At 39.9% G+C, this 26,007-nt stretch overlaps 1 protein-coding gene and 1 pseudogene across 4 annotated transcripts in view; one reads left to right on the top strand and one right to left on the bottom strand.

Annotated features, from left to right (window-relative positions):
• Positions 1–26,007, bottom strand: part of Rad51b (RAD51 paralog B) — an 828,064-nt gene that overhangs the window by 143,093 nt on the left and 658,964 nt on the right. The window lies entirely within an intron of this gene.
• On the top strand, positions 3,065–3,878 carry LOC101713527 (large ribosomal subunit protein uL24 pseudogene; annotated as a pseudogene).

The following is a 26,007-nucleotide window of genomic DNA, read 5'->3' as shown; positions in this document are numbered from 1 at the left end:
CCTTTGCCTCTACAATCTGGAGACAACTGTCTAAACATAAAAAGATTATTCATTTTAGAACTACTTGTTGAGAGTCTACTTTGTTCCAGGCTTAGTGCTTAAAACTAGGAACACGATGGTGATTATGACCAACAACCTTCCTGTCTTCATGGGGTTCATATCCCAACTGGGGAACCAGACAGAAAGCAAGCATAAAACAGGCACACAAAATACCTCTAAGTTGTAGGGCAGTCAACAGTGATGTGGAGAAGCAGACTGGCACCTGCCCAGTACTTTTCTGAGAGCAGGCACTAAGCCTAAAACAACTCACAAAATCTACCTATCATTTTTATTCTTTCCTTTAATCAGACTTTTTTTGTGTGTGTGGAGTGGCTATCTGTGCCCCCACCTGCAGAAAGCCCTAAGGAGGTTTCTTGTGCCTACAGAACAAAGTTCAGATTTGGCCTGTCAAGCAAAACCCTTACCCACGTGGCCCAATCTACCTCCCACTTCCCAAACCCCTTCCCGGTACTCCTCTTTCTATTCCTTTTTGAGTCCCAAGCCCCTTGTTCCCTGTGGATAACAAGCAGAATATAAATATTGGGGGGAATCAATGAATATTGGGGGAATGAATGGTGGATAGGGCTCCCTTGTGGGCATACCCTCAATGGTGATGCTTCTTTAGGATGATGGGTACTCTCCTCTGAGTCTCCATGGTGTTTCTCTTACTCTTTCTGCCACAGATGCTTATAATACTACTTTCCTTACAGACAGGTAAGGCAGTAAGGGCAAGGGCAGTCTTGCTATATTCTGAGAAAATGCCTGGCACACAGTAAGCGCCTGAAACAGGTCAGCTGAGTTGACTGTGAAAGAAACCAAGCAAAGGGAAGTGACTGCTATTCTTTTTAGACTGTTTCCTGCTAATGCCAGTGTCTATACTATTTGGATGCAAAGAAGAACTGTGAAGGCATACAGAGCCAAGCGGATGGCCAGAGGCACACACCCCTTTTTGCTCAATGGATAGCCTGAAAGAGCCCAACTTTGTCACTGTGTCTTTGCTGTTGAAAATATCTCTGTGCAACCAAAGCAGGGGATAACTAACCAGATATGTAGCTATGGAATCTGATGCTTAAAGATCTGCTTTTATCCAGCTGAACTGAAAGTCATATGGGCTAGGAGTTGCTTCTAGGACTCAGCTTATCCCTTCAAATGATCTGTGAAGAACCAATACTATTTCCATCCTAGCAACAGGGTATTTATTTCTTACCAAAGACCTTAAGTGAAACCTGACTCTTGTGTTGTTCCCACATCCCATTCCTGGAACCCTGTAATCACTATTCCCGAGACCATAAAAATTGAACACAGGGCTCTGTTGGTCTCTGGCAAACACAGTTGAGTCCCTGCCTCCTTTGGTAGGGTGGCAGTAAGGTGGACAGGTAACCAACCATAAAAAAATTCCAATAAAAAGTCTGCTTAAAGGTAAGAATTAAAAACAAGAGGTAGATTTTGTGAGTTGTTTTAGGCTTGGTGCCTGCTCTCAGAAAAGTACTGGGCATGTGCCAGTCTAATTCCCCACATCACTGTTCGCTCTTTTGAATTTCACACATGGTCACCTAGTCTTCCTTTCTTTAATCTTGCCAGAAAGCATCCCACTCCTGACTTGACCTGAACATTTCACTGGTTCTTCCTCCTTAGAGGCCATTTCAGATTTTTCTTGATGGTCTCATTTTATCCTCTCTGGTTCAGGGTTGCCAGACTTGACTATTCTCAGCCAAGCCTCCAAAGAAACATGATCAGCTTGCTGCGTCAGATCATTTGGAAAGAGATATGACTGGCTTGGAGTCATTCCACAAGGGGCTGTAAAATTGCTCTCTCCTTCTAAGTGGGTTGGGTCAAGCTCAAGCTGAGGCAAGAGGTTTCCAAGGAACACAGAGCAAAGGACCGTCATCGTAAGTGGCAGTAATGGCTTCTGAGTCAGTATTAACCATTCATTTCCTGGCAGCAAGTGTGCGGAGGCGGCCTTCACAGTCCCACAAAACAGCGAGGTCTGCAACACTGGGGTTCACAGAACAGTTTATAAGAGGAATAGGGATACAGGCTTAATGTGAATCTCCTCATTCAAGCCAAGTTCGAGTCTAACTTTTTGTGTTTCCAAGATAAATGAAGGTTAGTAAAACTGACTTTGAGATTTAGGTATCTTGTGCAATGCTGGCAGGGGTCCACACATCCACTGGGCCAATTCTACCAAATACCAATGGAATTCCAATACACATTTGACCCAAGGTCTCCTTGGAATTTCAAATAGAATTAATTTACTCTTTGGTTTCATCTTCCACAGTATTGTTTTGTTCTAATTACCTGGGAAGCTGTCTGGTGTAATAAAAAGAGCCCCAGGTTGGGAATCAGAAGTCCCAGATGTATCAATCACAGGACAAGTCACTTGATGTTTGTCAGTTGCCAGGTCTACAAAATAGGAATTGTGTCACTTACTTTGAAAATTATAAAGTACTGTACAAATATAGGGACAGATTGTATACGGTAGCTGTATGATTGAAACGGAGATAATTCTATAGGATTATTGAAGATGCAGGCCAAATGACAAGGAGATGAAAATGGTCGTTAGGGGAGCAGGATACCAGCTGCCCTGTTAGAAGGCCTAGTTTAAGCTCCAGCCAAATCCCCTAATATCATTCGTCAACATTCTTATGTGATCTTTTATTTTAGAAAATAGAAGTAAGCCTTTTGACCTTATACCCAATGGAAGAATTTCTCTCCATTTTTCTATCAGGAACATAATAATAATTCTTGATATTCAGTAATATGTCTTTATTGAACAGCATCTAGGTCCCAGACATGTAGCTTCTGGGGAACAGTAAGAAAAGTCCTTGATTTCAAGAAATTCAGTCCTTTGGAAAAAATGTGCTTATACAGACAATCATGGAGAAAAACCCAGAAGGAAGACAATAGGGCAGTGGTTGGCAAACGATGGCCCTAGCGCCATATTGAGTCCATTATCTATTTTTGTACAGAAAGTTTTGTTATAAAATAGCCATGTTTATTTGTTTACCTACGTCTGTGGCTAATTTTTCACTATGGTGGCGGAACTGAGTAGTTGTGAGAGAGACAGTATGGGCTACAAAGCTTAAGCTATTCATTTCTGGCTTTTTATAGAAAAAGCTTGATGACCTCTGATTTAAAGGGATCAAGTCTTTTAAAGATTTAACTTGGGGGGCTGGGGATTTAGCTCAGTGGTGCCACCACCTGCCTTGCGAGCGCAAGGTTCTGAGTTCGATCCCTGGTACACACACACACACACACACACACACACACACACAGATTTAACTTGGGTTAAAGTAGAGAACAGAAGAAAGGCATTCCAGTTGGCTGGGACAGTAAGTACAAAAGAGTGGATATAAGAAGAAATGAGCTTCTTTTCTGTGGACACCACTGAAATGGCAGTGGGTATAATGAAGTTCAATGCTTTTGTGACTTCTGACCAAAGGGAGAGCCATGAAATACATGTCAATGCACCTTTCTCTGTTTGCAAGATTGTCTTCCCTCTTTTTCAAAGAGCTAAGACAGGAGTAAAACATTGGATCCATGCTCTTCTAAAACGATGATGCAGTTCAAGTTGTGCAAGGACATGATAAAGGTCAGTAAATTGGCAAGACAGTCTAGGCTTACAGGAAGAAATATGGTGTCTACACTGAACAGGTGCAGCAGGAAAAGACTAATGAAACAACTGTCCATGTGGGCACTCACCCCAACAGGTGGTTGTTGCTTTGCTAAATCCAGACAAAGACTGTAAAAAGATACTTGAACAGAAAGCCAAGTCCTGACTAGTAGGAAAGGAAAAGGGCAAATAGAAGGAAGAATCAACTGAGGAGATGCAGGATTAAAATAATCTGATACACAACTTTCCTCGAAAACGGCTAAAATTAAAAATAAACAAAGCAACAGAAAATAGAGTTCTGTTCTTTTCAGAGATTAGGCTGAAAAGATGGCTGAAGTCAGATGGAAAAGTACCCTGTAGGTCAAGGCGGATGTGTTTGAAAGCCATCCAGTAGACCCTTGGTCTCCAAATGGAATAGGTGTCTCAGAGTTACACACACTGATCAATTTGGGTTCAGGCAGAAATTATTAGAACTTTCAGTTTTTGTTTTTTTTTAATCTAAATGGATCCATCATTCCATCCATGGTCATGTGTCATGGACAGCTCAAGAAATACCCTGTGGCAAGATTAGGAATTGCAAAATGCAGAGGGGATGTCAGCGGTATGCTCAGCCCTCAGTCCCCTGGGGCTTTCAACAAAATCTGAGTCACTACAGTTTACATGCTTTTGACTCATTTCATATATCTAATTTAACACATCATACCCAAAGTTGACAAATGTATTCAAAATATTCCTGCATGGAAACAATGGGTCAAAGATAATAATAGTAATAGAAGCACATATAAATGGTAAGAATAGTAGGTAGCACTAATACTTCCCTTAGAATAGGTTCTCTTTGGCCATATGACAGGCTGAAAACAATGATCAAGTATTCACATGTGATTGGAAGTCAAACCAAACAGTTAAAATTTCTTTCAAGAAAACTCTTAGACATAAAGATTTAAATTTTCCATCACTTATCATGCACCTTGCCTTATTTATTTATTCATTTTTTGCGGTACTGGGGATCGAACTCAGGACCTTGCACTTGCAAGGCAGGTGCAGTGCCACTGAGCTAAATCCCCAACCCAACATATTTATTGTACTTTGAGGTATTAGCTGATAGTATGAAACCATCATAATTAAAAAGATATTTTAAGTTTTTGCTTATTTCAGTCTTTTAAAAGTTTAATTTTGTATATGTTTTATAATACATTGGTAAATTAATAAATATATATAAAATAAATAAATATATGTAAATTGGGAATATATACTCAAGAATTGTTTACTGATGGGATGATCAACCCAAATAGTTTGGAGACTACTTCTATAGACATAGAGAACCAGTGGGGATCTCAATAAAAGAGGAGATGAAATCAGTTTGCTTTTGAGATGGATCCCACAGCTGGCCATGTAAAACGCAGACTGGAGAGGGAAAGATATATTATTACAGGGCCGAGGATTTAGCTCAGTGGCGCCTGTCTTGCATGCTCAAGGTCCTGAGTTCGATCTCCGGTACCAGAAAAAAAAAGACATATTATTACAGAAGGCTGCTTTCAGCCATTTTTAAGTGAAACTAAAGGTATAAATACTAAGAACTGTTATTCCAAGTTCTACTCTGCCAATTCTCTTTTCCTTCAGGTAATTAATGGTGTCAGGCCCAAGAAAGGCCCAAAGGTTTACACTGACAATATAGCTTTGCAATGGGCAGTTAGTTGGGTAACATAAAATTTTTAGGATTAGGAAGCACACTCTAAGAATACTACATACACTCTAGACTCAACTTCCCCCTCATTGACCAACATGGATTTCCAAGGCAAAGGACTCTTCAGTTATGTGGGATCCAGCCACTGTTTTCTCTGCAGTGGCCCTGCCCACTCCTGACAGGCATGATTAATTGATTTTGATAGCCAGACACATTCTATGAAGACCTGTGTACAGGATGTGGCTTCTGGGAAGGGCTATGCTGTTTCTCTCTGGAAAGGAGCCAGGTAGGCCATTAACCTATTATAGTTAACCCCCTTTACCTGCATATTCCTTGTCACCAAGAACCCAGTTGTTAGATTTGAAAAACATAATCTAAGTCTTCAGAGGAGAGGAGCTGAGTAGTGATCTATGGGGTTCCCCAGGAGACGCAGCCTAGGCAGCCCTTAAGACACTGGGACTGGTTTTGAGCCCAAACCTAAAACCTGGAAGCGTCGAGGAGCATTTTCTTCTCTGTGCTCCATGAAGAAGGGCATGTGCTCTGCCTTACTGCCTGTCTCTTTGAAGAACTTGGGAGAAAGAAAATGAAAACAAAAACAAATGACAGAAACCACAACTACTCTTTATGGCCACAAATGGAGTTGGTGGGAGAAAGCCTGCTCTGACTGTCTGTCACCGTCCAACATCACCTGGCCTTCCTCTCCAACTAAACCTTATCTCCACTCAGATTCTTCACTCCAACGGCCTTTGTTTCCTTCTCTCAGACATGCCACTCAATTCCATTCTTTTCTATTGGTTGGAATTCTGCTCACCTTTGACCCTCACAAGCCTTTATCTCTACGAAGTGTCTCTCACTGCTCCTAAACCTACCCTATCCTCCTTCCCCTGGTTTTCCAGAAATTTACACTAAATTTCAGGTCCCCACAGCTGACTTTCTTGGGAGAATGTCTTTTTACCCATTTCCACAGACATGAGCAACTGAGTTGGAAAATAAATAACTCACATTTCTAAATGAAAAGCAAAATTTTGAGAGGGTGGCAGGTGAATCAAACTGAAAAGGGGGAGATGATTAATGATTTTCTTCATTCATGGGGTTGGAGCTTATCTCAATTGTCAAGAGGCTCTGGCTTTATAAGAGTTTCGATAATTCCTACAGCGTCAGGGTGTGGTCTGCAGTGGAGGCCTGGGCTCTTGAGCCTCAAACAGGGTACAAGGATCTTGGAATTTCATGTTTGCCCTGAGCAAGTAATTTTTAATTCTCTAGATCTTGTATTAAAAAAAAAAAGGTACAGGGTAGGAGTCACTCGTGACTGGAGCATTTGAAAAGGGCAGCCAATTTGGAAGGTGCAAGCCAGTCTGCTCAGTGGATCGTCTCTGGGCTGCTTTGGTGCAGCTGCCGGGGACGAGTGCCAGCACAGACATGCTCTTAAGAGGCCACATCCCGCAGGGATGTCAGGGCCTAAAGTAAGCACCAACCCAGAACACGACTGTCACACCTTCTTACTTCATGGGTAAAGCACAGTAGACCCCAGAGACTAGCCAGCTGCAGCCTGGAGGATGTGGGACCCTGTTGGAGGCCCTAGTTTAGCATCCTTTTACCCAGAGGAAAAAGAGTCCCTCCTTTCTTACTCCTTCCCTCAAATTAAAACAATGAAAATAAGTTCTCATTATCCCGATAATTAAGTCCCATTCAGCCAGCTGACAGCGGCCAGAGAATGATTTTTCTGTGCTGCACTGTGTGGCTGCCCTCACAGCCCCATTCATGGTCACTGTGTGTATTTAATCACCCCCTTAGCTGGGCTGAGCTAATGAAATGCTGGGGCCTTGCCCTGCCCTGACCCTGCTGCTATTTCTATCTGAGCTCAGCACGTCTTTTGCTTGACAGTTGCAACGGAACAAGCAGATTTTTCTCTGCCATCTATGGAGTGTAAAAAGCCTATTTTGGCAGCCTGTGGGGCTGGGGACCCGGCTGGAAACCCAGTGAATGCCCTGGAGGTTAACGTGCAAAGCTGTTTTCCAGACTGAGAGGCAGGGGCAGGAGGGGACAGAGTGCTGGGACTGGAGGGTGAGGAGGGCTGTGGCCCCAGTGGAGGGAGGGCTGGGGCTGTTTTGGGCCAGGAAGGGAAGATGAGCCCAGAAGTAAGGGCCATGAGACGGGGTGAGCTGATCTATCCTGATGCAAACCTGAACAAAAGCCCTTTGTCGGCTATCGAAAATCTCTCTCCCTCTCTGGGGTCAAAGTGAGAAAATCCATTCCATTGGGTTTCCAGTTCACAAGGCATGATGAAAGGGGAGGATCCCTGCAGAGAGAGACTGACTGCTCTCTTGAAATTCCTAGTTGTTGTTTTAATGAATCTTCAAGAATCTAAAGTTAGGGACAGAATTGCCAAACTTATAAGCATTTACTCATGCTAAAATTTAGGAATTTACTGTTAGCTTCTGGGGGGAGAAACCCAAAAAGCAAACCTCACAACTTCTCTTTGAGGGAACTTGGAGAGAAGAGGCCAAAACCACGTATTAAATGTGATAGCACGGTGGCATTCTCTGGAAAAGACATAGCTAACGAAGGATTTAAATCAGGAGTGACAAACTCAAATGCCTTGGGGCTGCAAGGTCAGAGGTCACCAAAATGAGGGAAGGGAGACAGGTGGGAACTGTGACCAATTAGAAAACATGGCCCAGTCCTAGCTAAAGCAGGCATTTGCTGCTCAGCTCCAGTCCCTTTTTGCCATACAGGTAGGCAGGGCCTGAATTACATGATTTTCTTCCTCCCCTCTCCTCCCCTCCCCTCCCCTCTCTTCTCCCTTCCTTTCTTTCCTTCCGCTCTTCCTTTCCTTCCTTCCCTCCTTCTCTCCCTCCATCTTTCCCTCCCTCCTCACCCCCCTTTCTTTCTTTGAAACCAGACATCTCTATTCTTACACAAAGACTCCCAGTTGTTAATGTTGGAAAGTGTGCTAACCAAACAAAATACACTGGCATACTGCAAGCCCACCCCTAATATTTGCAGGGCCTGGGGCAAGAGAACAAATGGAGGCCTACATATCACATGTCTAAATATTTAAAATGTATAAATCAAGATCATGAACTGTTAAACAAAATATGTTCTGTCTGCCTACAATGAAAACATATGCTTTCCTAATGACCTAGAAGCCAGGTGTAAATTCAGAGTTCTGGGACACCCTGAGGTTGCTCACAGAAATGGGGCATTGGATGTGGGGTGTGTGTGTATGTGTGTGTGTGTGTGCGCATGTGTGTGCGTGCGTGAGAGAGAGAGAGAAAGAGAGAGCTCCTGGCCCCCAGCACTTCTCTTCCCACCCCTGGCTCTGTCCTGCATCATCAGGGGCTGTGCATACCAGGTGGATACCTCAGACCACAAGGCATGCTGTCTGTCCCACCATACCTGCAAACAGCTGCCTCTTATCTGCTTGCTGCACGCATTGGGTATACACATTGGAGGACACACTCAAATAGATTTGGCCATATTGAATAGGACTCTGGGATCCTAGGATCCGGAGTGTGATCTATAATGAAGAGCATGGGTGGTTACTTCCCTTTAGTCCATCTGACTAGAGAAGACATAACAAGGTCCTTTAAGTGGAGGACCAAGGCAAGGGCCGCTCCTAACAAGATCAAAGTATGTGGCTGGCCCCAATTTGAGATCTCTGACTTAAGTAATTGTCTTAGTGACTTTTCTCGCTGCTGGGATAAGATACTCAACATCTACAAGTTAAATGGGGACAGGTTTATTCAAGCTCACAGTTTGTAGAGGTTTCAGTCCATAGTCAGCTGGTTCCAAGGCCGGGCAGCATGGCAGAGGAGAGACAGTAATGGCAAAGCAGGCAGAAGGTATCAGCAGCAAGCAGCAACAGCAGCAGCAGGCCTGCCTTCTTTTGGTCCCTTTATATTCTATCCAGGCTCTAAGCCTATTGATTGGTACCACCCATAATCAGGGTGGAACTTCTATTATCTACACCTACCCTTAATACCACTATCATACATCCTTAACCCAGCATCACATACCCTAGATCCAGCCACCTCTCAAAAGTCCCACCTATGAGTGCATGAGACATTTGGGAGAAGGGGGTGCATTTAGACCAAGCCATACCATTCTGCCCCTGGCCCAAAAGACTCATCCCTTATGCAAAAAGCATTTAGTCCATCTCTAAGAGTTGCCAGTCTTAACAGTTTCAGCATTGCTGAAAAGTCCAAGTCCAAAGTCTCTGAGATTTAAGACAAACTCTTAGCTGTGAGTCCCTGTACAAATGATAAGAAAGTTAAACACTTCCAACATATAATGGCACAAGATAAACATTCCAATTCCAAAAAGGAATGGGACTAAAGTTCAAAACCCAATAGGGCAAACATTAAATTCCATAGATTCATGTCCAACATCCAGTGCAATCTGGGGCAAGAAGGGAATTCCCAAGGGCTTGGGTGGCTCCACCCCTATGGCTCTGCTGGTAGTTGTAGGTCTCAAGGCTTCTCTCTTTGGCCAGCTTTGTTCATTCCTCATGACTTTCCTCAGACAATCCACATCTCCTGGCTTCTCCAACCTTCTGAGGTCTCCACTGCACCTTCACACTCACAGCCTCAAACACTGGCCTCTCAGGGGGACACTACCTGTCTTCCCAGGCCTTCTTCTGAAATCTGGGTGAAAGGCTTCCTGACTCCACAACTCTTACATTTTGCATACACGTAAAACCAGCATCACATGGATGATGCCAGAGTCTGCTACTAGCTGGAGTAGTAGCCAGGGTTCCTTCTCTCTCAGCTGTAGGAGTTGAGTGCCTGGATTGCTGAGCACTATGAGCCAAAGCCAGAGGAACAGCTTCTCTAGGCTGCCATCATTCTGGAACATGGTGCTCTGAGGTTCTCTTCTCAAAGCAAAGTCACCTTTGCAACTGAGGCTGCAAAGCTGGAGTCCTGCTGGTTCCTGGGATATTCTTAGGCCGTCTTTTCTATTGTCCTTCTCAGCAGCCAAGATCTCCCTTGCTTCATCTTTGCAGGCTACAACTTTACTGGAGCTTCCTCTCTGGCCAAACTCAAAACATTTTAAATCATTCTGCTGCAATCTTTGCTCTGGATTCTCAACATAGATCTGGCCAAAAGCCCCCAACAGTAGCCATGCCACTGCCTCAAAATTAGACTGGCTTGAAATTTCTTCCACCAGATGAATTAGTCCACCGTCCTTAATCTCATTCTCAGGTAAAGACTCTGGACAAGAGCAAAATGCAGACAAATTTTCTGCCAAAACATAACATACATGGTCTGGAGTCCAACACCCAATGCAGTCTTTGTTCCTCACTGAAATTTCCTGAGCCTGGTCTTTACCAGAAGCATTTCTAACAGATTCCATTCTTCTGAACTCTGAGCAGAATCTCCCACCAAGTTCAACTTTCAGCACTCCAGGGCTGCTTCTTTAGCTGGCATCTCCAAAGCTTTCCAAACTGTTCCCGCAAGCCAATTCTAAAGCCTTCTGAACCACATGGCTAGGTAATGTCACAGCAACGACCCCACTCTTGATACCAAAATCTGTTCTTTTTCTTGCGGCTAAGACAAAATACTTGACACCTACAAGTTAAATGATGAAAGGTTTATTTAAACTCACAGTTTGTAGAGGTTTCAGTCTGTAGTCAGCTGGATCCAAGGCCAGCAGCATGGCAGAGGGATATCGCAGAGAAGAAATAGTTATGGCAAAGCAAGCAGAAGGCATCAGCAGTAAGCCTGCCTTCTTTCTGTTCCTTTATATTCTATCCAGGCTACAAGCCTATTGATTGGTACCACCCACAACCAGGGTGGAGCTTCCATTATCGATACCCATCCTTAATCCCAATATCACACACACTTAATCCAGCATCACATACCCTAGGTACAGCTACTTCTCAAAAAGTCCCACCTCAAGTGTATGAGACATTGGGGGACATTTAGACAAAAGCTATAAAAAATAGTAATGAAATGCTGAGAAGTGAAGATGTTTTAACTCTTGGCTTGGCTTTCTGACTAATTAGCTATATGACCCTGGTTAAATCATAATTTTTTTATACTCTGGTTTCTACTTGATAAAATGGGAGCAAAATAGCTCTTCTAACCAATTTGCTTGAGAAATAAAATGAAAGTATGCATATGAAAATATAACCATGTCTAAGAAAATAACTGCCACAGGACAAATTTTATCAAAGGGAACATGTATGAAGGTCTCACTCAAAATATCTCATTAAAAGTCTTTTAATCCCAGATATGGACTGGGTCTGAAAGAACTGAAATGATAGTATTTTTCATCGAAGGTTTTCCTCTCTTCCAACAATCTCTTAGGATGAATTTCCTATCACATTGGCCTTAAAAGTGTATTGGAACTGTAAGAAAACAACCTGTAGCTTTCAGTGATTTATGGCTTCTTTCCAAGGGCAACATCCTATAATCAACATTAAGGCAGAATCTGTCCTGAGGGACACAAGTGGCCTTACTGTGATACTCATTCTAGAAATGTTGGGTTTCAATTCTCTCTTTTTTCTTCCTTTTTTCCTTCCTTCTTTCTCTCCTTCCTTTCTTTTTTTTTAATGGTTCTGGGTATTGAATCCATGGAGTACTGAGTTATCTCCCCAGGCCCACCCTTACTTATCCTGAAACAGGGTCTCATTAAGTTACCCAAGTTGCCCTCAAATATGCAATCCTCCTGCCTCAGCCTCTTCATAGCTGGGATTACAAGTGTGTGCCATCATGACCAGCTTTGATTCTTAATGAAAGATCTATGGGAAGTGTACAAAAGGGGAAAAACTGTTTAAAAGAGGAAGTAAATACTAAAATTTTCTAGAAGGATCTCCATAAATAGGAATACAAGAATTTTATGTTTAGAGATTTAAAAATAATTTCAAACCATAGAGGTAGACCAGGTTTTACAAAGGGAAATTTGTACTATTAGGAAAATATTTATGTGACAGTAAATTTAAGAGTTCTTTCCCAAGAAATACATTTTTTAAAGAAAAGGGTGTATTTAAAAAATTTATTTATTCATTTATTTTATCATTAAGTTTATTGGTACAATTTAGATATACATAATGATAACATTCATCATACGGAATTTGTACCTGTACATGATATATCTTGATTCATATTTTCTAAAGAAATATTGTTTGATATAGATAATCATGTAAAAGCATGCCTGGCCTGCTACTGAAAGATATCCAAGTTATACCAATTTAGGACTGACTGAAAGTAGGACAGAGAGGAAATAAGGTTTCAAATCTCTCTAAATATGCACAGAGCAATTGGGCAATGTGGATGTTTGTTGTGTCATAACAGCTAGCACCCATTTCCCCTTCTAACACACTCTGATTTCCTTTTTTGGGGACACTATTTTCCCTGCAGGATACAATCTGTGAATATTGCGCTAACTAGGATGTCTGTGATCCAAGTTAAGCAATCAGATGCTCCCTAAAAGAACATGAAGTTTGAAGAGGACAAAGAGAATGGACATGTTGGGACTTTCACCCCATCAGAGTAAAGGATCTTGGTCACAAGGATTGTGACCCTTGCCTAGATTCTGGAAGCTTGTTCACTTCTTTTCCATTTCTAAGATTGGCTTTCCACCATCCTTTAACCTGTAAATCCCCTACATCCTTCTTTTAAACTCCCTTTGCCTTCTGTTAACCAGAAGCAGTTTTGTTGTGTGCACCCAAAGAACCTTGGTAAATATAATGGCACCAGGAAAAGGTGGGTGCTGACCTTCAGTCCATTTACTAAGTTTTACACACCTTGACCCCAGTAAAAGCATATCTCCCTGAGAGGTATGAGAGGCTTAACCCTGAAAGAGTGGCACTAGCCCAGGATTCCTTCACCCAGTTACACATACTCATTTTCTTTCTTGATTTTCCTGGAATGTTGGAACATTCCTTTCGTTTTTCACTCAATAGCATGTGCTGTCTATAAAATGAACATCAGAATCCCAGCACTTCAAAGGGCTCTCACAGCAAGTTTGTAGTTGGAATCAATATAACAGTGAGTCAGCCTGGTGCTCACAAGGCCTGCTGGTAGATCCATGTGTCAATATCACATGCTTAGAAATGAGGTTCCAACATACCTGGCTGCCCTTGAGAAAGTTAGTGGAAAATGGCAGAGGGCTTGCCAGGTGTTGAGTAGGAATATGTGGGAACTAAAAATAGCAGGGAAGGGAAATATGCAGGAGGTAAGGACATGGGGGAAAGAATAAAAAAGACCTGGGAACTGATGGCTGAAAGCACCTGGGCCACCAGGGCAGATGAGCAAGGGTACAGTTACAGGACACGAGGGGCAGCAATGCCCTAGACTAGCTTTTAAGCTAAACTTTAAAAATCAGTGTTAATAATTAGTTTAACTATTAACTCCAGCTATCTCTTTGGTCATTTATTATGCCTTGTGCTCTGACCTTGAGATTGCTCTGTGTGTCCACCAAATATAGGAAGGGGGATAATTTGGAGGTAAAGAATATAAAGGCTCCCCAGCACAGAGGAGGAGGCTTCCGGGCAATCTTAACACTGTTCCCAGTGCAAAGGAGGTGACCTGCATGGGTGCTACCAGCACTCCCACCGCCACCATCGAAACGAGAAGACACAAAAACAAGCCTCAAAACCAGACTTCCAGATCACCTACAGCAACCCCAAAGGGAAATGAGATTGAACACTCTGATACTCAACCACCTGGACTCCCTGAACTGGCAATAAAAGAGGATCCGGAAAAAATGAAATCAGAAATAATTTTGCAGATAACAGCAGAGATTGTGCCCATAGTGCAAGATATGATTAATAAATCTAGAGGACACAGATAAAAAAATACAGGAGCTGAGGAACGTGATGGAATCCCAACATAGGAAACAAATGGAATCCATAAAACAGAGGCAAGCAGATTTCCAGGAGATTAAAAACTCCATTGGAAAAAAAAAAACTCCATTGGAAGTTTACACAGCAGAATGAGCCAAGGTGAGAACAGAATTTCAGATATAGAAGATAAGATTGCAATTAGTGACAAGGAAAGGAAAAATTCTTTAAAATTGCAAGGGACTATGAGAAATCAATCCAGCAGCTGCTAGACAATGCAAAGAAGAATAACGTAAGTCTGATCAGAGTCAATGAAGAAACAGGAGAGACTGCAGATGATATAAAAAAACTGTTCCCAGAAGTGATGGCAGAAAATGTCCCAAGCAGGGGAAAAGAACATGATATACAGATAAGTGAGGCATATAGGACTCTAACTAACCTTGATCACAAAAAAATCTACACACAGGCATATAATTGTTAAGATTCCAGAAACCCAACAGAAGAACAAAATTCTACAAGGAGTTAGAGAAAAGAAACAAGTCACATACAAAGGAAAGCTCATCAGAATCACAGCAGATTTCTCAACGCAAACCCTCAAGGCAAGAAGAGCTTGGAGTGATGTATTTCAAGCCCTAAAGGAAAACAGCCTCCAACCCAGATTGATGTACCCTGCAAAACTATCTTTCAAAATTGATGGAGAAATAATATACTTTCATGACAAAGAGCACCTTAGGAACTTCATGAATACCAAACCAGCACTCCAAAAAATTTTAGACAATATCCTAGGAAAAGACAATGAGGATCACAAACCCAGGAAGTGTGGCAGAATGAATCCATCAGGCACAACAAGAAATTAAATGCAAAGGGGGAGAATCCAAGAAAAAGAAAAAGTCATGACAATGATAAGTCAATACATATCAGTTGTAACCATCAATGTTAACAGTCTCAATTCACTAATCAAAAGAAATAGACTGGCAGAATGGGTCAGGAAGCAAGATCCAACAATATGCTGCATACAAGAAACACACTTAATTCAAAAAGAAACTCATAGGATGAAAGTTAAAGGGTGGAAAACAATACTCCATGTGACAGGAACCCGAAAAAAAGCAGGAGTAGCTATCCTCTTTGCAGATCAAGTGGATTTCAAGCCCACACTGATTAAAAGAGACAAAGAAGGACACTAAATCCTTGTAAAGGGAACAATCCAAGAGGAAGAGATGATGATCATAAATATATATGCACCAAACACTAGTGTGCCCAACTATATAAAACAAGTACTAATGGACGTGTAAAATCATATAAGCACTAATACAATAGTAATAGGGGACCTAAATACCCCACTGTTACAAATAGATAGATCAACTAGACAGAAAAAAAGCAACAAAATACTAGAACTCAATCAAAGTCTTGAACAAATGAACTTAACAGATGTTTACAGTGTCACACTCCACAAAATCGGAATACACATTCTTTTCAGCTGCACATGGGTCATTCTCCAAAAGAGACCACATACTCGCTCATAGAACATATTTAAGTAAGTGCAAAGGAATTGAAGTTATCCCCTGTATATTATCAGACCATAGTGCGATGAAATTGGAGATCAATAGGAAAAGAAACTGCAAAAAATTCATAAACACATGGAAATTGAACAACACACTTCTGAATAACCAATGGGTCACAGAGGAAATTAAAGAAGAAATCAGACAGTTCCTTCAATTAAATGACAATGACAATAAAACATATCAGAATCTATGGGACACAATGAAAACAGTCTTATGGGGAAATTCATAGCAGTGAATACTCATATGAGAAAAACAGAGTGAGCCCAATTAAACAACCTGATGCTGAACCTCAAGCTTCTAGATAAAGAGGAGCAGGACAAACTCAAAACTCATACAAGGGAGGAAATTATAAAGATTGGAGCAGAAATCAATGCAATGGAGACTAAGAGAACGATACAAAAAATCAATGAAGCCAGGAGTTGGTTCTTCGAAAGAATAAACAAAATTTACAAACCCTTAGCCAACCTTATCAGGAAAAGGAAAGAAAAGGCCCAAATCTATACAATTAGGAATGAAGAGGAAAAAATTACAATGGACCCAGCAGAAATCCAGAGGATCGTCAATACCTACTTCAAGAACCTATATGCTAACAGGATGGAAAACACAGAAGAAATGGACAGATTCCTAGATACGAATGAATTACCAAAGTTGAACGAAGAAGACCTAAAAATTCTAAACAACCCAATATCAATCAATGAAATTGAAAACGCAGTTAAAAACTTACCAACTAAGAAAAGCCTGGGTCCTGATGGCTTCACCGCTGAATTCTACAAGACATTTAGAGAGGAACTACTGCTACTACTGTTTAAAGACTTCAATGAATTTGAAAGGGAAGCAATATTCCTGAGTTCATTCCTGGAAGCAATTATCACCTTGATTCCCAAAGCAGTGACAAACCTAACCAAAAAAGAAAACTATAGGCCAATCTCACTAATGAACATAGATGCAAAAACCTTAATAAGATACTGGCAAATAGAATGCAGAAGATCATCAAGAAGATCATACACCATGACCAAGTGGGATTCATCCCAGGGATGCAGGGATGGTTCGACATATGCAAATCAATAAATGTAATACACTATATAAATTGAGCCAAGGACAAAAACCATATGATCATCTCAACAGATGCAGAAAAAGTATCTGACAAAATCCAGCATGCATTTATGATAAAAACCATACACAAAATTGGAATAGACGGTCTCTACCTCAATCTGATAAAAGCCATCTATGAAAAACCAACAGTCAACATCATACCAAATGGTCAAAAACTGAAATCCTTCACAATAAAATTAGGAATAAGACAAGGATGTCCACTATCACCACTCCTGTTCAATATAGTTTTGGAAACATTAGCCACAGCAATTAGATAAGAGAAAGAAATAAAAAGAATAAAGATAAGAAAAGAAGAAGTCAAATTGTCATTATTTGCAGATGATATGATACTCTATATAGAAGAAACCAAGAATGCCACAAAAAGTCTTCTAGACTTAATAACCAAATTCAGTAGAGTAGCTGGTTACAAGGACGACACACAAAAATCAATAGCTTTCCTCTACACGAACAACAGATTCACTGAGAGAGAAATAGGGCAAATAATTCCTTTCACAATAGCATCCAAAAACCAGAAATATCTAGGAATCAACCTAACAAAATAAATCAAAGACCTCTTCTCTGAAAACTATAGCACTCTGAAAAGAGAGATTGAAGATGATATCACAAATGGAAAGACATCCCCTGCTCCTGGGTAGTAGATCAACATGGTGAAAATGGCCATACTTCCAAAACTGCTATATAGATTCAATGCAATCCCAATTGAAATCCCAGCACCATACTTCATGCACCATGAGAAAACAATCCAAAAATTCATTTGGAATAAGAAGAGACCCAGAATAGCAAAAGCAATTCTAGGTAACAGAGACATGGCAGGGGGCATTACAATCTGCAACTTGAAACTATACTATAAAAGCTACTGTGATAAAAACAGCATGCTACTGGCAAAGAAACAGACCTGAAGACCAGTGGAACAGATTAGAAGATGCAGAAACAACTCCAGACACACTTAGCCATCTCATCTTCGATAAAGGAGCCAAACTCCCTCACTGGAGGAAAGATAGCCTCTTTAATAAATGGTGCTGGAAAAATTGGGCTTCAACTTGCCAAAGATTAAAACTAGACCTGTATCTCTCACCATGCACCAAACTAAAATCAAAATGGATTAAAGATCTAAGTAAAACAGAAACATTGAACTGGCTAGAACAGAGGTTAGGTAGAACTCTTGAAGACATTGGTGTAGGAAAAGATTTTATGAACAAAACCTCAGTTGCCTGTGAACTAACACAAACAATCAACAAGTGGGATCTCTTCTTATTAAAAAGCTTCTGCACAGCAAGAGAAACCACCAACAGTGTGAAGAGACAACCCACAATGGGGGAAAAAATCTTCACCTGCTGTTCCTCAGACAAAGGTCTTCTATCTAGAATCCATAAAGAACTTAAAAAGATCAGACCTCCCAAATTTAAAGACCCAATCCAAAAATGGGCATCTGAAATGAACAGACATTTCTCAGACAAAGAAGTAGAAATAGCAAATAAACATATGAAAAAATGTTCAACATCACTGGTCACTGGAGAGATGCAAATGAAAACAATGCTGAGATTCCACCTCACTCCAGAAAGGATGGCTGCTATCATGAAATCAACCAATAACAAATGCTGGTGGGGCTGTCGGGGAAGAGGAACCCTGCTCCACTGCTGGTGGGAGTGTAGACTGGTGCAACCACTGTGGAAATCAGTATGGAGATACCTCAAAGAACTAGGACTGGAAGTCCCATTTGACCCAGCTAGTCCACTGCTGGGGATCTTCCCCAAAGAATTAAAAGAATCATACCACAGTGATATATGTGGACCCAAGTTCATAGCAGCACAGTGTGTAATAGCTAAAACTTGAAATCAGCCCAAATGCCCATCAACTAGAGACTGGATAAAGAAAATGTGGTTTCTTAATAAAATGGAGTACTACTCAGCCATAAAAAATGAGAAATTAGAGACATTTATAGCTAATGGATGCACATTGAGGCGATGGTCTTAAGTGAAATAAATAGGATTCACATGTATAAATACCAAATAGGTTCTCTAGTGTGAGAAACTGAAAGTGTAAATAAGGACTAAAAGGTATAATAGATAATGTGAAATAGGAAGAAAAGGGGCAAAGGGGAAGGGAAAGTGGGAGGGGTAGGGGAAAGGAAAGAAGGGAATGGAATTAATATGAGGAAATGAAAAAATGGAAACAAAGTCTTTGTAAATAGGGAGGGATGGAGGGGTTGAAGGGAGAGCAGTGTAAGGGGGAAAAGTAAGAACCAAGAGAGATTATGTAAAGGTGCAAATTTCCAAAGATGAATGTCATTATATTGTATATCTAAAATGTACCAATAAAATTAAATTTTTTAAAAAAAGAATATAAAGGCTCTAGACCTAAATCAAGGCTAGAGAGTGTTTTAACTTTGATTATATTACTTGCTAGCCCTGTGACCTTAGGAAAGTTGCTTAACCTCTCTGGGCTTCAATGTCCTCCTCTATAAAATGGGGGTAGTAATAATAACAATTATTCATGTAAGGCTGGCCATGTAGCTCAGTAGTAGAGCACTTGCCTAGCATGGATGAGACCCTGGGCTCAATCCCCCAGCACTGCAAACGTAAAACAAAAACAAACAACAACAACCAAACCATATAACCCACTTAGTAACATTCCTGGTATATTAGTGCTCTAGTTACTATTATTTAATTTTAAAATGTTTATTGAGCATCCACACACACACAAAAAAGATCTTTACCCTCACTGGCTTTGCACTCTAGTGGAGGTGGAGGGGGTTCGGGGCTGGGGGAGATACCATAAACAATGTTGGCTGCGTTAGTGATTCTCACTCAATATCCATCCACTCCACTGAGCTTTCTGGAACTCCTCTAAATTCTTATCCTCTTCTTTGAACAGTCTGGTTATCTTCGTGCTTTAACTAAAACCTGATTGGCCCTGAGGATGTAGTTTTTCCCACAGCACTCAAAAATGGGGTTGCTTTTTCTACCACTGTCCACACAAATCCCAGAGTTTGAAGATAGAGAAGCTGGCTTCCTTGCTTGTCACTGCTAATCCCAAAGTCCTCTTCCTTTATCCTTTACAGACCATAGCTCTTTGGATGCTGTTATAGTTTAGATCTAGAAAGTCTTCCCCCTCAAAAAGGTTTATGTGTTCAGAAATGGGGCTTTTGGAAGGTGATTGCATCCTGGGGACACTCAACTGGGGATCAGTCTACTGACAGTTCAGAGTTGAGTGTGCTATTAGGAGGTAGGGCCAGGTCAGAAGAGGCAGGCCGCTGGGACTGTGACCTGAAAGGGTGTATCTCCCTCCTCTCTCCTCCCTTTCTCCCTCAGATTTCTTCCCCTAGACCTTTCCACCATGCCCTTCCTACCTTAGAGCCAGCCAACAATGGACCAATCCTCTAAAAACCATGAGCCAGGGGCCGGGGATTTAGCTCAGTGGTTCCATCACCTGCCTTGCAAGCGTAAAGACCTGAGTTCGATCCCTGTTACCAAAACAACAAAACAAAACAAAAACCCATGAGCCAAAAGAAACCTTTCCTCTTTTAAGCTGTGAGTGCTAGGCATTTTGTCCTAGCTGTGAGAAAGGGACTAAATCAGATACCCATTCCTTCAGACTACCTAACCCTTTCTCTACATCAACAACCTCTCCATTACCGATTTATGCAACACCTGGGCACCTAACTCGCCTTCTGTCTTCCACTCCCACGTTTGTCATCATTCTTGGTACCCTTAATAATCTTGGTCTCTGAGTTCCTGGACCTCCTCAATTCCAGTGATCTGTTCCTCAGCTATATCAGCAGGCCCATGGCCTACACCTTGTCATCACCACCTTTGGAGTCTACATTTGAACTGTCATATGCCAAAACCATTTCAGTTTGTCCAGCCAACCTTCTCTAGTGTTGCTACTCCAATTACTCTTTTTTTTCAAGAGACCTCTAATTAGTTAAGCTCACCTGCTTGCTGTCTTCTTTGTTTGGTTAGATCACCCCCTCTGATTTCTCTGTGCCAAACTTGCCTAGCAAACCACCAGTACTGGATCAAACTCAGCTACTGGCTTAGGCTGAAATGGGCCCAAGGTAGTTTAAGATTAGTGAAAAAAATAATTCAACTGAATTCCCTGATTCCTCTGTAAATGCTTAACTGAGCCCTCAGATGAGTACTCAACATTTCCCAGAAATGCTACATTGCTTCTCTAGCAAGTTCATTTAACTTTTCTAAGCACACTAGGTCTCTCTCTTCTATCAAACTCCATTGATCACCCACTCTTAGCTAATGATCTCAATTCAGGTCTCACTGAGAAGACAGAAATACTCAGAAGCCTCCTCATCCCCTGTCATGACACCTGTAGAACTACTGGCATAGTAGCTATCTTCCCGTGTTCCCACTAAAGGCAATGCCTCTACCTGTGCTTTGGATCCCCATCCTCTCTTGATGTCCCAAGGACTCTGCTCCTCTCTTCTGCGCTATCCACTTCTACTCTATGGATAGTACTCATCAGCACACAGCTCCTTTTTAACAACCCTCCTTGAATACTACATTCCCCTCCAGCTGTCATTTCATTCTCTATCCTCTTCTCAGTAGTTTCACCTAGTGTATACAGAAATGCTGTTGACTTTTGAATAGTGATGTTATAGTTAGCAAACTTGTTGAACTCTTACTTATAATAGTTTTCCTATACAATAGAATTTTTGCATAAACAAGCTTAATATCTTTAAAGAAAAACCATTTTGTCTCTTACCTTTCCAATTTGTATCTCTCCTTTCTCTTTCATTTCTCATTGTATTGGTAGGACTTCCAGAGTGCTATTGAGTAAGGGAGGTGAAAGTATCCTCCTCTTTCTCCTGACTTTCATTAGATTTTTACCACTGAGTGTAATGTTTATAGAGGAATTACTTTATGTTCTTTGTGTGTGTGTGGTAATGGGGATTGAACCCAGGGTCTTTGTACTGAGCCCCAGAACTTTCTTATTTTTTATTTTGAGACAGGGTCAGGCTAAATTGTTAAATACTACATTTTTAAATTTTTTCCCAGAGAGATTTTGCTGATATTTTATCTATTTTTAAAAGTCATTTCAAATAATTGAATTTAGCTTTGTTGGCTCTATTTTTTTTGTTTGTTTATTTCTTTCAGGTTTTTTCACTTATTTTTGACTTGTTTATTTTGTTCTGTTTTCTTTGAGCTTAATCTGTTTTTTCCCTTGATTCTAGATTTAAACATTTAATTCCCTTATATTCATTCTATTTTTAAATTAATGAATTATAGGGTTTTAAATTTTCCTCTAAGTGTTTCGTAATGCCTTTAAGCTTTGATATATAATTTCATTGTGTTTTTAAAATATATGAGTTATTTAGGAGATTGTATTTAAAACGTATTTGATTTTTTAAAGAAAATTAATTTACTGTGATCAGAAAACATTTACATGCTAATCAATTATTAAAAATTTGTTGAGACCTCTTTCTTGTGGCTTATTATGTCAATTTATGTAAACATTCAATGTTTCTTAAGAAAGAGTATATGTCCTGTATTGTTGGATTTTGAGAAAACAGTATATCAGCTTGAGGTTACATTTTTTATGTTTTTAGTAAGTTCTGTAAACTTGAAGTTAAGTCTCAGCATGATTGCACAGTTTGCAATTATCTCAGTTTTTGCTTTACATGTTTGAGGTTTTGAGGTTATGCTTTTAGGTGCCTACAGGTTCATGATTGTTACAGATTTTTGGTGGCAAGTTTCTTTTATCATTATGTGTTTCTCTTAATCATTATTAATATATGTTGCCCTAAATAATATTGTCTGCTATTGATACTGTAACATCATCTTTCTTTGAGTTAATACTTTGTGGTATCTCTTTCTCTCTGTCTCTGTCTGTCTGCCTCTTTCTATCTCTCTCTTGGATTTAACCATGGGCCTCTCACACATCCTAGGCAAGTGCTCTACCACTGAGCTGTGTCTCTAGTTTTCCATCTCTTTATTTCTAAGTTTCTATGTGGTTTGACCTACCTGTGTCTTTGAAAAAAAGCACATAGCTTCTAGTCTGATAATCTCTGATTTTTAATAGGTACATTTAATCCACTTACATTTATTGTGGGTATTGTCATATTTGATTTATTTCTTCCATTTTATTTAGAGTTTTCTATTTATCTTCCTTCTTGATTCTGTCATGTTTTTTTCTCTGTTCCTATGCTCTCTTAGGTTGATAAGGTTTTCTACGTTCCATATTTTCCCCTTTGTTGGGTTGAAAACTTTGTTGGTTTCTTTTCGCGATTATGCTCAAATTTTACTATACACATTTAACTATAAATGTCTCACAGTCAAAAGATTTTTGGTATCTTATCCTCCACTTTAGCAAGGCTGGACTAAGCATATTTTCCCCAATGAACATCACTTCTTTTATCATATTATCTCAATTAATCTTTTGATTTAATTTTTTTTCTTTTCTTATGGTAGTAATTGAACCTAAGGCCTCATGCATGCTAGGCAAGCACTGTAACACTGAGCTGTACCCTCAGCCCCATTTTATCTTTATTTTAAACTAATGATTTATTTTTGTTGTTTTGTTTTGTTTTTTGAGATGGTCTTGCTATGTAGTTTAGGCTGGCCTTGAACTCGAGGTGATCCTTCTGCCTCAGCTTCCTAAGTGCTGGGATAGGTGTGCACCACTGTGCCTGGCTCCAGATTTATTTTTATAATTTATACAAGTAAGTGCATTTTAATAAAATACCTAAGACTCAGTTTTCTTCTTCTTATATATATTGTCCAATGGTTCTTTTAGTGAAGATCCAAGACTGATACAAACTTCATTTAAAATTTCTTTTCTATAGATGCCTTTATTTTTAACCTGCATCTAAATGCTAGTTTAGTTACATATAACTCCAGATTAACAGGGCTTTTCATCCCTCAGATTTTTAACCATACTTTTCCACTATCATCTGGAATCTATTGTTATTAGTGAGATGTCCATTATCAACACAGCTGTCATTTGTAAGCAATCTCTCTTTTCTGGTAACTTTCAATATTACTCTTTTTGTCATTGAAGTTCTATAGTTTAAAAATTTAAACAATATATATGAATTTATTGATCACTATTTAAAGTGTATCTTTTCAGTTAATATCTTTTCAAATACTACTTCTTCACCATCCCAATACCTTTCTTCCAGAACTACTACTATGGATATGAATTTGAGCTTCTCAATCTGTCTTCCATGGCCTTAACTCTGACTCTACGCTACATTTTGGTGACTTCTTCAATACTATCTTCCCATTCATGGCTCCTCTCTTTAACTATGTCCCTATTTAGAATTTGCCCTATTTTAGTCTTACAATTGGTTCTTTTTCATATTTACTATTTATTTCATTTCTGCTTGCTTTACTTCACAATTTTCTTTTAAAAATATATGCTACCCTTCTTTGAGTATTTAAATATACTTAAAGTCTTTGTCAGATTGTTCTATTACTTTCTTTTAGACAGAATTCAACTACCAAGTGCTGATTTTATTCACTGTTTCTAATGCTGCATATCTTTGGGTGCTAATGTTGAGTGTAAGTTTCTTTCTTTCATTCTTCTCATTTTTCCCTCCTGTCCTAGAGATTTTGTACAAGTCTCTGCTACAGAACCAAGTGGTGGTTTGATATCCTGCTTGGTCATTGTATTAGTGATCTCTCCCTGTGTAGGGAAAGCTACTAGTTTGTGGTTGCTGGAATGTGACTACTTCCTCCTTCATCCACAGGCCTACAGCTTCATAAAAGCCTTGGTCCTATGGTCTGTGATCTGACCTTCTTTCTATCTTGGTGTTTCCTTTCAAGGAATGAGCCTAACTCTGGGGACCTACCACACTTGGAACGATTTTAGTCCCTGGTATTCCACAAAAGCCTGTTGTCCTGCTTCCTGAGGACAACCTGGAGGGAAAAAATATCTGTGTGTTTGAAGCAGAATAAGGTTAGAAATGATCTGAAGTTGGAAAGAGCAGGGTTTTATCCATAAACTTATCACTTACTAGCTGGGAGATTGGGAGCAAATTTACCTAACTTGTTCAAGCTTCACTTTACTCACTCACCAAACAGAAATAACACCTACCTCACAAGATCAATGGGTAAAGTTTAAAATAGTACCTGGCCCTAATAGATGCTCATAACATATATTAGAATGAGTATTAAGCAACCATTTTTAAAAGCAAACAATTAGTTCCAGCCAAACACATATTTGCCAGGATGTTTTTCTTACTAAGAATAGGACCTTGTCTCAGAGGCTTTCTCCTTTATGTTCTTGATGCCTCTACCACTTACTGGTCAAGATATTTAATTATAGAATTTTAACAGACCGATCATGAGTTCTTATAAGAAGTCAGGTGAAACTCAGTTTATTTTGCTTACGATTTATATCCATATTTCAAAGTATACTTGAGATAATTTACAATAAAAGACACATGTATAATAAATTGGCTGAATAAGAAAGAGAAATTTAAACCAGAGAAGGGGAAAAGAACTCAAAAACTTGAGCTAATTTTTACTGTAATTGAACATTAAATTTTTTCAAGTCTTCCTGGTAGCTAAAGGCAAAAAAGAGGAAGTGTGATGGGTGATATAATTCTCAATGGCTGAATTTTTTCTCGTAAATAGTTTAGCAAAGCTATAATGGGCTAAGAAACTTTTGAGGCTACTCTCCATTCAGGCCATATGGCATAAAAGAGGAAGGAATTCTTTGAAGGTTTATGGTAATGCCTTTCTCCACAGCTTTGGCAATAGGTTAGATAACTCTGGATTTGAACAGCTTAGTGCAAATCTAACTGGAGGCAGCAAATTGAGATTGAAGACTTTTTAAAAACAATGTTTTCAAAATTTCAAGTATATAAATATACATTTATTAAAGATTTAAAAATATAAAGAGGATAAAGAAAAGAATACAAATAACCTCATTATCTCATTCAGGAACAATCATTATTGATATTTAATAAATTTCCTTACAGACTTCTTTCTATGGATACTTTTATTATCTGATTTCTTGTAGCTTTTCTAGCTAGGTGATTCTATAAATTGGTAGCCTTTGGTATAAGTATCTCTCATATTTATCATAAAAATAGCCATTGCTCTCATACTGCATACCTGATGTGCTAGACATCATGTGGGTATGCTCTGTAGCTCTAGGCCTCCCAACGCTGACAGGCACAAGGAAGTTTTCCCTGTTTGCAGAGAGGTTATATAATTTGTCTAAATCACACAAAGTAAAAGGAGGA

This window comes from Heterocephalus glaber, unplaced genomic scaffold (assembly GCF_053883595.1).
Source record: "Heterocephalus glaber isolate CG9 unplaced genomic scaffold, H.glaber_assembly_v1.0 deba00001608, whole genome shotgun sequence".
NCBI classification, from domain to species: Eukaryota; Metazoa; Chordata; class Mammalia; order Rodentia; family Bathyergidae; genus Heterocephalus; species Heterocephalus glaber.
This window is presented reverse-complemented; position numbering and strand designations above follow the sequence as displayed.